At 35.2% G+C, this 12,387-nt stretch overlaps 1 protein-coding gene across 50 annotated transcripts in view; it reads right to left on the bottom strand.

Annotated features, from left to right (window-relative positions):
* The window catches only part of FUT8 (fucosyltransferase 8), a 351,449-nt gene that overhangs the window by 196,501 nt on the left and 142,561 nt on the right, over positions 1-12,387 (bottom strand). The gene's annotated exons all lie outside the window — the stretch shown is intronic.

Genomic DNA, 12,387 nt, shown 5'->3' with positions numbered 1-12,387 from the left:
CTACAAATTTTTTTTTTTAATTTTAAAAACCTTTTGATAATTTCAAAGCTACAGAAGAGAAATCATATGTCCAGACAGAGTTCCATATTAAAGAGAAGAGAGAAAAAACAAGAACTCATTTCTGTATACAAGACTGAACGTCGGGGCACCTGACCACCAATCAAACAGCAGTAAAAAGATTAGCAGAAAAGATAAAGAGGCTTCAAAAATCAGAGCACAGGGACACTATTTTTCTACTTTTGCACCTTAAATGTTTTTAAAACACCAAGTATTCAAAGAGAAGAAAATCTCTTCAAATGGCTGTCCTCTCTTTCCTTCCCATTTACCATTTACTCCTACACCATTTACCTTAATGTTACTGATTTACACTGGCTAAAACATAGAATGAAAAGAAGTGTACCTGCTGAGAAATAATCCAAATTAAAAAGAAATAATCCAAGTAAAAAGTTGTCTGTTGTTTTAATAACTATTCATAAATCTGTGAAGAACGCCCTTTTTATTCACTCCATTGTTCATCCTCTCCCTTTCTCAAAAGTCTCAAATTCTCACTCCTCTAAACTCAGGTATCCCCTATTTCTCATCTAATGTAAAAACAATACAGATATTTAGGGCTCTGTGACTTAAAAACCAAATTAAAAAAGAAATGCATTCTGATGGCATATTCAATTCAGTAAGTCATTTGAATTAATAATTTTGTGACAACATATGCAATACTGTAAAATGTTATATGCTGAAACTATAATATATCCTTAATAATTCCACACTATTAAGATATACAGTTGTCCCTTAGGACCCTCCATGGACACCAAAATCCACAGATCTTTGAGTTACTTACATAAAATGGTGTAGTATTTACATATAGCCTACACACATCCTCTGAAATACTTTAAATCATCTCTAGATTACTTATAAAACCTAATAGAATGGAAATGCTATGTAGATAGATGATTTTTTGGTTTCTTTGGCAAATATTTTGATCTGTAGTTGGATGAATCCATGAACACTAAAACTGCAGCTACAGAGGGTCAACTGTAGTATATCAGGTATTAAAATTTTTTTCTTTCCCTTCCCAGCAAAAGTAATGCAGAAAACAGAAAACTGTGATAAACAAATAAAGCAAAGGTAGCTTTCTTAAAAAGAATAATTTAAATAATAAAAAGATATGCTGAAACATTTTCCTTGGAATTATAATAAAAATATATTTAAAGCCAGCATAACTTGAATAGTAAAAAAACTTTAAACAAACACAAATTTTGAATAACAACATTTGTATAACAAAAAATACTATAGATTTTTTATAAACCATCACCAAAAATATCTAAAACATTACATTACTAAATTACATATTAATATTGATAATACTTGAGTTGTAAAAAGCAATACATTTTATAGAAGCAAGACATTGTCATTTTCTTAAATAATAGCATAATTTGAACTACGTTTTTGGAGAGAATGTTTCACATGTTTTGTCTTTACTAGTATTTTTTAAATCCCTAGTTTTCGGGTCAAAAAAACCAAGTTAAACTAAAAAACAAGTAGTTTTCTGTGCAAGTTTCCTCTGCATGGTTTAAAAGGACAAGTACAGAATTTTTTCCCTATCTACTAACTACAATGAATGCTTGCTTACTTACTTATGATTACTGTTTATTGTCTGAACCATGCTTGCTAAAATATAAACTCCATAATTTTGTTCATTGCGTTCACTGATACATCCCAGGCACTCAGAATGGTATTTGGCACTTAGTAGGCATTAATGAATACAGCTTAAACTGCATTTATGCCCTACTTAAGATAGCAAATGGTAAAGCAGAAAGTGAGAGAATGCTATTATAAGAAAATGGTTCAAAAATAGTCATTAATAAACTTTCATATTATTGTCAACATGTATCTTATAAAGACATTCCTTGGTTGATTACATTTAATTGGCCTAAAAGACCAAGAGAGTCTTTCTTTCTTTTTTTTTAAGACAGTCTTGCTGTTACCCAAGCTGGAGTGCAGTGGCACAATCTCAGCTCACTGCAACCTCTGCCTCCAGGGCTCAAGAGATTCTCCTGACTCAGCCTTCTGAGTAGCTGGGATTACAGGGGCCTGCCACCATGCCTGGCTCATTTTTTGTATTTTTAGTACAGTCAGTGTTTCACCATGTTGGCCAGGCTGACCTCAAGTGATCCGCCTGCCTTGACCTCCCAAAGTGCAGGGATTACAGGCATGATCCACTGCATCCGGCCAAGAAGAATTTTATGGTTTACCTTCTAATGGTGAAAAAATAATTTATCTTGTTTTCTTAATTTAGAAGATTCAATTTGCAAAGACAATGATATGACTGAAGAAAGTATATACAGCCTTTGATGTGTAAGCCACTCAACTTATTTATGGACGAATTAGTAAAAATGGTTCAAATTAGTAAAAATATTTCAAAATTAATTACATATATCATGAGCTAATTTCTAACTAAAATTTATATAGCAGAGTTTGTTGAGATTTCTTCCAGAGTGAGTTTTCTTTTCAAGAATTTACAAATTTATTACTGCTTAAGACTCACATAGTACCCTTTTTCTGTAAAATACTAAGTGGACTGAAATGTGCCAGGATTCTTTCTGCAAATTTATTTAATTAGCGATATCACTTTTTTTGAGACAAAATTGGCCGGGTGCAAAGGGCGGGTAAATCACAAAATTGGGAGTTCAGGACCAGCCTGGCCAACATGGTGAAACCCTGTCTCTATTAAAAATACAAAAATAGCCAGGCATGGTGGCCAACGGCTATAATCCCAGCTACTTGGGAGGCTGAAGCAGAGATTTGCTTGAACCCAGGAGGCAGAGGTTGCTGTGAACCGAGATCACGCCACAGCACTCCAGCCTGGGCAACAGAGTGAGACTATCAAAAACAAACAAACAAACAAACAGAAAACAGAGAAAGAGAAAAAATCTTGTGCTGCCTAGGCTAGATTGATAACACTTTTTTAAGGTACTGAAGTATTTAAATAATTCAATTCTTTTGGTATTTAGAGAGTCTTTGGGGAATATTTGTTTAATTTCTCTGGAACAACAAATATATTTGATTTTTCGAAGAACTTTTTCTGAATCTGGAAGCTAGAGTGTAATATCAGTAAGATAAGAAAGACTTCATAGAGAAATTAGATCCAATATGGCCGATCGATAACAGCTCGGGATTGCAGCTCTCAGTCAAAGCGCAGAGAACTAGTGGACGCCACACTTTCAGACAAATTCTGGTCGCTCACGGAGCAGAAGATCCCCAGTGGAGGAACGACACAGGTTGCCAGCGAGACTCTTGTGGCCAGCGCAGCGGTTTCACCGGCACCTCTGCAGCAGCTCTCAGAACAGAGTAAACAGGGCTGGCTCCCCTTCTGACCGAGGCTTGGAGGACCCACACGGGCCACCAGCGCGACTCTTGTGGCTGGCGTAGCAGCTTCCCCGACACCTCGGCGCGGCAGCTCTCGGAGCAGAGTAAACAGGGCCGGCTCCCCTTCTGACCGAGGTTTAGAGGACCCACATGGGTCCTCAGCATGACTCCTGAGACCGGCGCAGCTGCTGTGACGGCACCTCAGCGCGGCAGCTCTCAGCGCAGAGTAAACGAGACTGGTTCCCCTTCTGAGTGAGGTTTGGAGCCCGGGGAAGGCAGAGTCGCCCATTACGGACACAGAAGGAAGCCAGACAGGAGAATCCTGGGCAGAAAAGCACCATCAGTCTTAACGGCGCCGTTCTGGCCCTGGGAACTAACAACTTGGACGTCCAATCAAGAGACCTAATCTGAAAGTTGGTAATTTCAAAGACGACAGGAGGATAAATTTACAAGGATGGGAAGAAACCAGCGTAAAAAGGTTGAGAATACTCAAAATCAGAACGCCTCTCCCTCTAAAGATGATCACAGTTCCACATCAACAATGGAACAAGGCTTGATGGAGAACGAGCGCATCCCGATGACAGAATCACTCTTCAAGGAATGGATAAGAAGAAACTTCTGTGAGTTAAAAGAACATGTTGTAGCCCAACGTAAAGAAACTAGAAACTTTGAAAAAAGGTTTGACGAAATCCTATTGAGAATAGACAACTTAGAGAGGAATATAAGTAAATTAATGGAACTGAAGAATAACAATACAGGAACTCCGAGAAGTATGCACAGGTTTAAACACTTGAATTGTTCAAGCAGAAGAAAGGATAACAGAGGTCAAAGTCCAACTTAATGAAAGAAAACAAGAAGACAAGATTAGAGAAAAAAGGATAAAAAGGAATGAGCAAAGTCTCCAAGAAATGTGGGACTATGTGAAAACACCAAATTTACGTTTGACAGGTGTACCTGAATGCGATGGAGAGAATGAATCCAAGCTGGAAAATACCCTTCAGGATATTATTCAGGAAAATTTTCCTGAACTAGCAATGCAGGTAAATATTCAACCCCAGGTAATACAGAGAACACCACAAAGATATTCCTCAAGAAGAGCAACCCAAGGCACATAATCGTTAGATTCACCAGGGTTGAAACGAAGGAGAAAATACTAAGGGCAGCCAGAGAGAAAGGTCAGGTTAATTACAAAGGGAAGCCTATCAGACTTATAGCAGATCTCTCAGCAGAAACTCTACAAGCCAGAAGAGAGTGGGGGCCGATATTCAACATCCTTAAAGAACACAACTTTCAGCCCAGAATTTCATATCCAGCCAAACTAAGCTTCACAACTGAAGGAAAGATAAAATCTTTTATGAACAAGCAAGAACTCAGAGATTTTATTACCACCAGGCCTGCTTTACAAGACCTTCTGAAAAAGGCATTACACACAGAAAGAAACAACCAGTATTAGCCTTACTAAAAATATACCAAAAAGTAAAGAGCACCAACATAAAGAAGAATTTTCATCAACGAATGGATCAAACAGCCAGTTAACATCAAATGGCGGTAACCCTAAATTTAAATCAACTAAATCCCCCAATCAAAAGACACAGCCAAAACCCAATGGCATGTTACATCCAGACCTGTTTCACATGCAAGGATACACAAAGACTCAAAACAAAGGAACGGAGAAAGATTTACCAACCAAATGGAGAGCAAAAATAAATAAATAAATAGAAAGCAGAAGTTGCAATTCTCGTAGCAGATAAAATAGATTTTAAAGCAACAAAGATATAGTGGTAAAAGGATCAATACAACAACAAGAGCTAACGATCCTAACACCCAGATACATACAGACTTAGATTCAATGAGACAGAAAATTAATAAGGATATCAAGGACTCGAACTCAGATCCGGAATAAGTAAACTTAATAAATATGTATAGAGCTCTCCACTTCAAATACATAAAATATACATTCTTGTCAATACCACATCACACCTACTCATAGGTTTAAATGAAACATTGATTGGCCATTATTAATACCCTTTTTTTTTTTCAGAATAAAGCAATATTTCCGTTCACCCTCCCTCTCTCTCTTCCTCTTTCTTTTTCTCCTTTACTCATTTTTTTTCTTTCATTCTCTTAAAAAAAGAAATCAACTTGTAAACCTCTAGATCCAGGTCGGCAATGTCTCTCTCATTGCTTGAATTCCTTCCCTCCTTTCCCTCCCTTCCTCCCTCCCTCCCTCCCCTCTCCCCCCTTCCTCCTTTCCTTTCTCCCTCCCTTCCTCTTTCCCTCCCTTCCTGCCTTCCTCCTTCCCTCCCTAAAAAATAAAAAAAAATAAAAAATAAAAATAAAAAAAAAAAGAAAGACTTCATAGAGTTGCTATGAGGCTTAAATAAGGTTAATATATATAAACCACTTATCATGATTCTTGGAACATAAGAAGTGCTCCAATAAAAGGAATTTTATTTTAATGCTGACAAGACATCAAAATTAAAAGTATGGGTGCTAGAATCAGCAGTGTATAGACTGGAGTCACAGTTCTGCTACATCATAGCTAAGTAACCTCACTGAACATAAATCTGTAAACAGGAGATGATAAATATCACCTCTCCCAGAGAATACTAGAAAAGGCTTAAATAAAATAATCATCTATGGGGAAGCACCTCAGCACACCATGCAGCAAATTATTATGTAGTATATACTGATTGCATTGCTTTACAGACCATTTATAATTATTTATATAATTAATATGCCACATGCTGTTGTAGGCAGCTTCTAAAATGGTTGCCAAGGATATCTGTGTCCACTATTCATGCCCTCGTATCATCTCCTCCTCTTGAGTGCTGGCTGGACCTAGTGACTTGTTTCTTAAATAAAATGCAGCAAAAATGACAGAATTTCACTTTCAAGGTAAGGTTACAAACAAGAGCGAAACTCCGTCTCAAAAAAAAAAAAAAAAAAAAAAAAAAAAGACTGGAGCTCCTGTGTCTTGTTCATATTGTCCCTGTTTGCTCATTTTAATGATACAAGCTACCATCCTATGGGCCATCATACAGAGAGACCCATGTGGAAAGGAGCTGAGGGAAGCCTTCAGACAACAAGATTTAAGGTGCTCAGTCCTAAGGCTACAAGCACCTCACAAAGTTGTTGAAGATAACCATGTGAGTAAGCTTGGAAATGCCCCATCACCAGTCAAGCTTTGAGCTGGCTGTAGCTTTGGTCCACGCATTCTTTTTAAACACCCTGACCCAGGAGATGGAGCTTAGCCAGAGGATCCAGCTAAAACATCCCTAAATGCTGACCAACAGATAATAAATGTTGCTTTAAACCACTTAGTCTAAAGGTAATTTGCTATGTAGCAATAAACAATTAATACATATGTCTACCTTCCATAATAAGTTAAAAGCCTGGTCTTCATGTGTTATTTTCTGTCTCTAGAAAGTTGTAGAAAGCCTTGGGCACAGAATAAAGCATTCAAGATGCAGGACAGAACTGAATCTTAATCACATTTCCTTATATATTCTGCTAATACCTCTTATACATACCATAAAACAAAACTCAATTTATAGCAAGAGATTTAACAGATAAAATTACAATTATTGGTTTTATATTAATACCAGAAGTCCAGAGCATATTTATTAATAGCTACTTAACAGAGTTCCAGCCATAAAAGAGTAACTACTACTAGATTAGCCTTACATATAAACTAGACAAGTTAAAAAAACATATTTAGAAAAACCTTTCAGATATTGGGCAAAGGTCAAACAAGACTGTAATGTCTGAGAGAAAGTTAATGATAAAAGTAAGTCCTATGATCATACTGTGATGCAGGCATCCAAAGAGGTGCTAAAAGCTAAGGACAGAGCTGGAACACTGAGGAAACACTCCAGCATCCCAGGCTCCAAACCAAGAATGAAAAACCAGCAAGCAGTCCACTACTGCAGAAATTTCAAGTCTCTGATTCAGTGAATTTAACTATTACAATGACAAAAAAAAACACACACACACAAAAAAAAACAAATCCAACTCAACCGTTGCTGGACTGACTCAATCTTTGCCCCATCCCAATCCACATATATAAAGATATCATCAAAAAAGAAGGGTACCCATTTCTGGGCATAAATACTGTTCAACCTCAGTCTTTGTTGCTCTTCACCTAAAATGTCTGGCATGCAACAAAAAATTGTGAGATATATTTAAAAAAAAAAAAGTAAAAAAAAAAAAAAAAAAAAACCCAAACCATAGTCAAAAGACAAAGCAAACACCAGAACCAGACTCATAAATGGATCAGATATTTGAACTATCAGACAGAAAACTTAGAAAAATTATAATTGGTATATTAAAGGATCTCATGGTAAATATGAACAAAATACAAAAAGAGATGAAGGATTCGGCAAAGAAGAAATCCTAAACAAACATAAAAATATCAGAAGATCTTCAACAGAATTGTAAGATGAGACAAAGCTGAAAACAAACCAGTGAGCTTGAAAAATGGTAAATAGATATTCAAAATGAAACCCAAAGAGAAGAAACAGACTGAAATTTAAAAAACAAATAGGAATTTTAAATCTGTAGTATATATCTAATGATCTAATGCAGGTGTAATTGGAGTTTAAGAATGTGAAGAAAGCAAGAATGGGTAAAAAAAACACATTTAAAGAGATGTTAGCTGGGAATTTTACAAAGTAAAAAAAATGACAAAAAAAAAAAACCCCCCCCACAGATCAAAGAAAGCAGAGAACTGCTAGTAAGGCAAATTTCAAATGTAGACAAAAAGCTGCTAAAAATCAAACTGAAAGAGAAAAATCTTTCAGGTAACAAGAAAAAAAGAAAATTATATACAGAGGAAAAAAAACATGAGAACACACTATATTTAAGAAAGAATGCCAGTCAAAAAACAATGGAGCAGCATCTTTAAAATACCAAGGTGGGGAAAAAAGGCGACTGAGCATTCTATATCCAGTGAAAATACCTACTGCTGGGTAAAATGAAGTCAAAACAAAGGCAAAATCAAAACTCTTCCAGGAAAAAAAAGTTAAAAAATATTCTGTGCCAGCAAAATTGTACTATAAAAAGTGTTAAATGAAATCTTTCAAAGAAGAGTATGATACCAGATAAAAATGCAGATCTGCACACACATAAATAGCAGAAAGGGTAAAATCTAAAAAATTAGAGATGTTTCCCCTTAATTTAATCACGTTAAAAGATAAAAAGCTATTTAACTCAAAAATGGCAATAATGTATCATTGGGTTTATAAGATATGTAGATGTAAAACATATGATAACAAAACGCACAAAAAATGAGAGGGATGAAATGGAAGTACACAAAAGTAAAGTTCTAACTACACATAAACTGGTATATTATTTGAAGGTAAACTAATAACTAGATAGATAGACAGATATAGTAAGACCCAGAGCTACACTGTCGCTTTAATAGCTAAAACATGCAACTATTTAAATTAGAATTAAAATTTAAAATTTATTTCCCCAGCCTGAGTAACATAGTGAGATCCTGTCTCTATAAATAAATTAAAAACTGGTGGTGCATGCATATAGTCCCAGGTCCTTGGGGGGCTGAGGTGGGAGGATCACTTGAGTCCAGGACATTGAGGCTGCAGTGAGCTGTGATCATGCCATTCTACTCCAGCCTGGGTGACAGAGCAGGACCCTGTCTAGCAGGGAAGGGAGCAGGGATCTTATTTCCTTCCACATTTTCATTGTTCAATAGCCACCTGTGTCTAGTGGTTACCATTATGAAAACTACAGATACAGAGCATTTCCAACATCATATGGCATTCCCCTAGAGTGACATGTAACTTTTATCAAATAAAATAAAAAGGTATAGCCGAAAGAAAAAGCCAGTTTTAAAGATAAAATGGAATAAAAAATGAAAGCATAATTTACAACAGAAAAAAAAAGGGAGAGTTCTTGAGAAGACCAGGAAAAGTCTTACAGCTGCAGTACAGAAGAGAGCACATTTGAAATATTAATAAAAGAATTCACAAATGAGCTACAGTCTGCGTTCTTCAGGATGTTCACTTCTGAGCATTCTCTACTGTGCCACCAGTAAGTAACTGACCTCCTAAATAATATACTTCACTTAGTGCAGTCATTCATGTTATGTAAGTTTTATTTATTTTTTAAATATTTAAATATTTTTAAAAATTCTTATTAACATTTATAATGGAAAGCAACTGAAAGAAATCTACCCCATGTATTTTACCTAAATTTATATAAAACTATGATCCATTCACTCACTCATTCAAAAACTACTTACTCAGTTTCTATTACACAAAATACACTACATATCCTTTGAGGATGTGTAGTGAACAAGGCATTGAGGATGTAGGCATTGAGGAGGTAGCAATGAACACGACAGACAAAAATCTCTGCCTTCAACAGATAATATTACAGTGGATTCTAATTGCAAAGAGAAGTAATGCCACTAAAACGAATATCAAAAAAGAAAAAAAAGCCACTTTATAGCAACTAACATTCTGAGTGACGCACTAGAAACTGAATATAAACTATTCCACAAATAATTGCATTTTTTGCTATCATTTTATTGTTAAGCATAAAATTGAACAATGCCACCTGCATACCACAAAATATAATACTATAATTTGAAAATCAAAATATATATACACTTTCAGGATAAACATGATAAATTTATTGTTGTAATCTTCAAAATCCTTACATATTATAGAATGTTTAATATTATAAACAGATGATCATTATGTCAAGATTTTACCACAGAACTGAAACTAAGCTACTCTCAAAGTTTTATCACAAACATTTAGCACCTTTGTAAGATCGAACCATAATGAAAAAACTCTTCAGAGGTAGAACCAAGTCTCTATTAAATTTACAAAGATTACGATAACTGTGTTGCTATCGTTGTAACCATTAACATCACCTTAACTCCCTGAAAATATAAGCAGGCTAGGATGTGTTGTCTTTTTCTTTTTTAAAGTTCAACATTCTTTTAAATATTTTTTACATACAAAAAGCTATACACAATTAATATATACAATTTGATGAGTGTGCAAAGGAGACATCTATGAACTCATCACCACAGTCTATGCCTTAAACCTATCCATCATCTGCCAGAGTTTTCTCCCACTTTCTTATTTATTATTATTAATTTGCATGTGTATAGTAAGAATACTTTACATAAGATCTAACCTCTTAGGAAAATTTTAACTAAACAATACAGTATTATTAACTATAGGCACCATGCTGTACAACAGATTTCTGACTTATTTATCTTTATAACCTAAACTTTGTTCCCTTTGACTAATACTACTCAGTTCCCCCCCTACATTTTCTAAAGATGGATATCATGCAATTATTCCATTAGACATAACAACAAAAAAATGCAGTACCATTTATAACACTATCAAACTTACTTGTCAGTAAGTCTAACAAGAAAATGACTAATGGCCACATTTCGCATATGACTGTGTGGAAAGGATGTTTCCAAGAATCACATTCAAATAGCTTGACTTTGATGCTAAGGCCAGAAGATGAGTATGCGACGATCTGCTGAAGAACCAAATGACTAAAAGTCTGGCCTGTTGTGCATGAACCATGTCAAAGGAGGGTTGTCTTTTAAACTCAAATATAATTCAGCACTTATTTAAATAAATATGCATACCCTATGCAAAGGGAAATATGGCATTACATATCACATATTTACATACACATGCCCTTTGACAAGAAATTCCACTCGCAAGAATTTATGCTAAGATACATTTTAATATGTAAACAAAATGCATTCACATAGTTATTCATTACATCATTGTCTGCAACAGCACTAAACTGGAAAAACAACATAATTGCCCATCAACAGAAGTATGGTTCAATAAATTATTAATTACTTTGCCAAAAATATGTTTTTTACTATGATGCTCAACAAGAAGGAAAATGTAGCCCACAACCAGGAAGAAAATCAGTCCATTTAAACAGACCCAGAAAACAGAAATGATCATGATGACAGCAGACAAGAGCACTGAAACAAGTATCAAAATATGTGCTAGAATTTAAAGGAAAAAATGAAAATGTTGAAAAAAGAAACAAACTATAACAAAAATATATAACTTGTAGAACAAAAAAAACCACCATATATATAGTTCTCAAATTAACAATGGCTCAACTTAGAATTTTTCAACTCTATGAAGGTACAAAAGCAATACACATTCAGTAGAAACCTTCTTTGAGTAACCCTACAGCCATTCTGTTCTTCACTCTCAGTACAGTATTCAATAAATTAAGAAATATTCAACACATTATAAAATAGGCTTTGTGTTAAATAATTTTGTCCAACTGTAGGCTAATATAAATGTTTTGGGCATATTTAAGGTAGGCTAAGCTATGATGTTCAGATTAGGTGTAATAAACATATTGCTGCTTATGATGGGTTCATCAGGACACATGATGATCTTATTAAAAAGAACCTGGTATCCCCCCGCTTCTCTCTCTTGCCCCCTTTCTTGCCATGTGATACGCTGGCTCCCCCTTTGCCTTCCACCATGAGAGGAAGTTTCCTGAGGCTCTCACCCAGAAGCAGATGCTGGCACTATGCTTCTCATACAGCCTGCAAAGCCAGGAGCCAAGTAAACCTCTTTTCTTTATCAAGTATCCAGTCTCAAGAATTCCTTTAGAGCAAAGCAAAACAGACTAATACAGGTAGCCACTGTTGATAGGACTTATTGTCAGATACTACAGTGTTTTACAGCTTCACCACAGCTGCATCACCTTACAGTAACTATCATGAAAAAAAACTGTTAAAATGATAAAAGGCAAATGAAAGTCATCCATCATCATTAGTTAGGGGAAAAGCCATTTACAATATCAGCTTTAAGGTCGGTTGGAAATCTGTAAACATGTCCCTATTTTTGAGTTTGGCTTCGAAAAAGGACTTCTGAGAACAAAATTTACTATCAAATTTGAAGTAATATACGTTGAAAATAAGTTTAATCATGGGTATATATGGAATTTCCAATCTATTTTTAAATACAAATGAAACCATAATTT

This window comes from Callithrix jacchus, chromosome 8 (assembly GCF_049354715.1).
Source record: "Callithrix jacchus isolate 240 chromosome 8, calJac240_pri, whole genome shotgun sequence".
Lineage (NCBI taxonomy): Eukaryota > Metazoa > Chordata > Mammalia > Primates > Cebidae > Callithrix > Callithrix jacchus.
The sequence above is the reverse complement of the archived record's forward strand: the minus strand, read 5'-3'. Positions and strand labels throughout refer to the sequence as shown.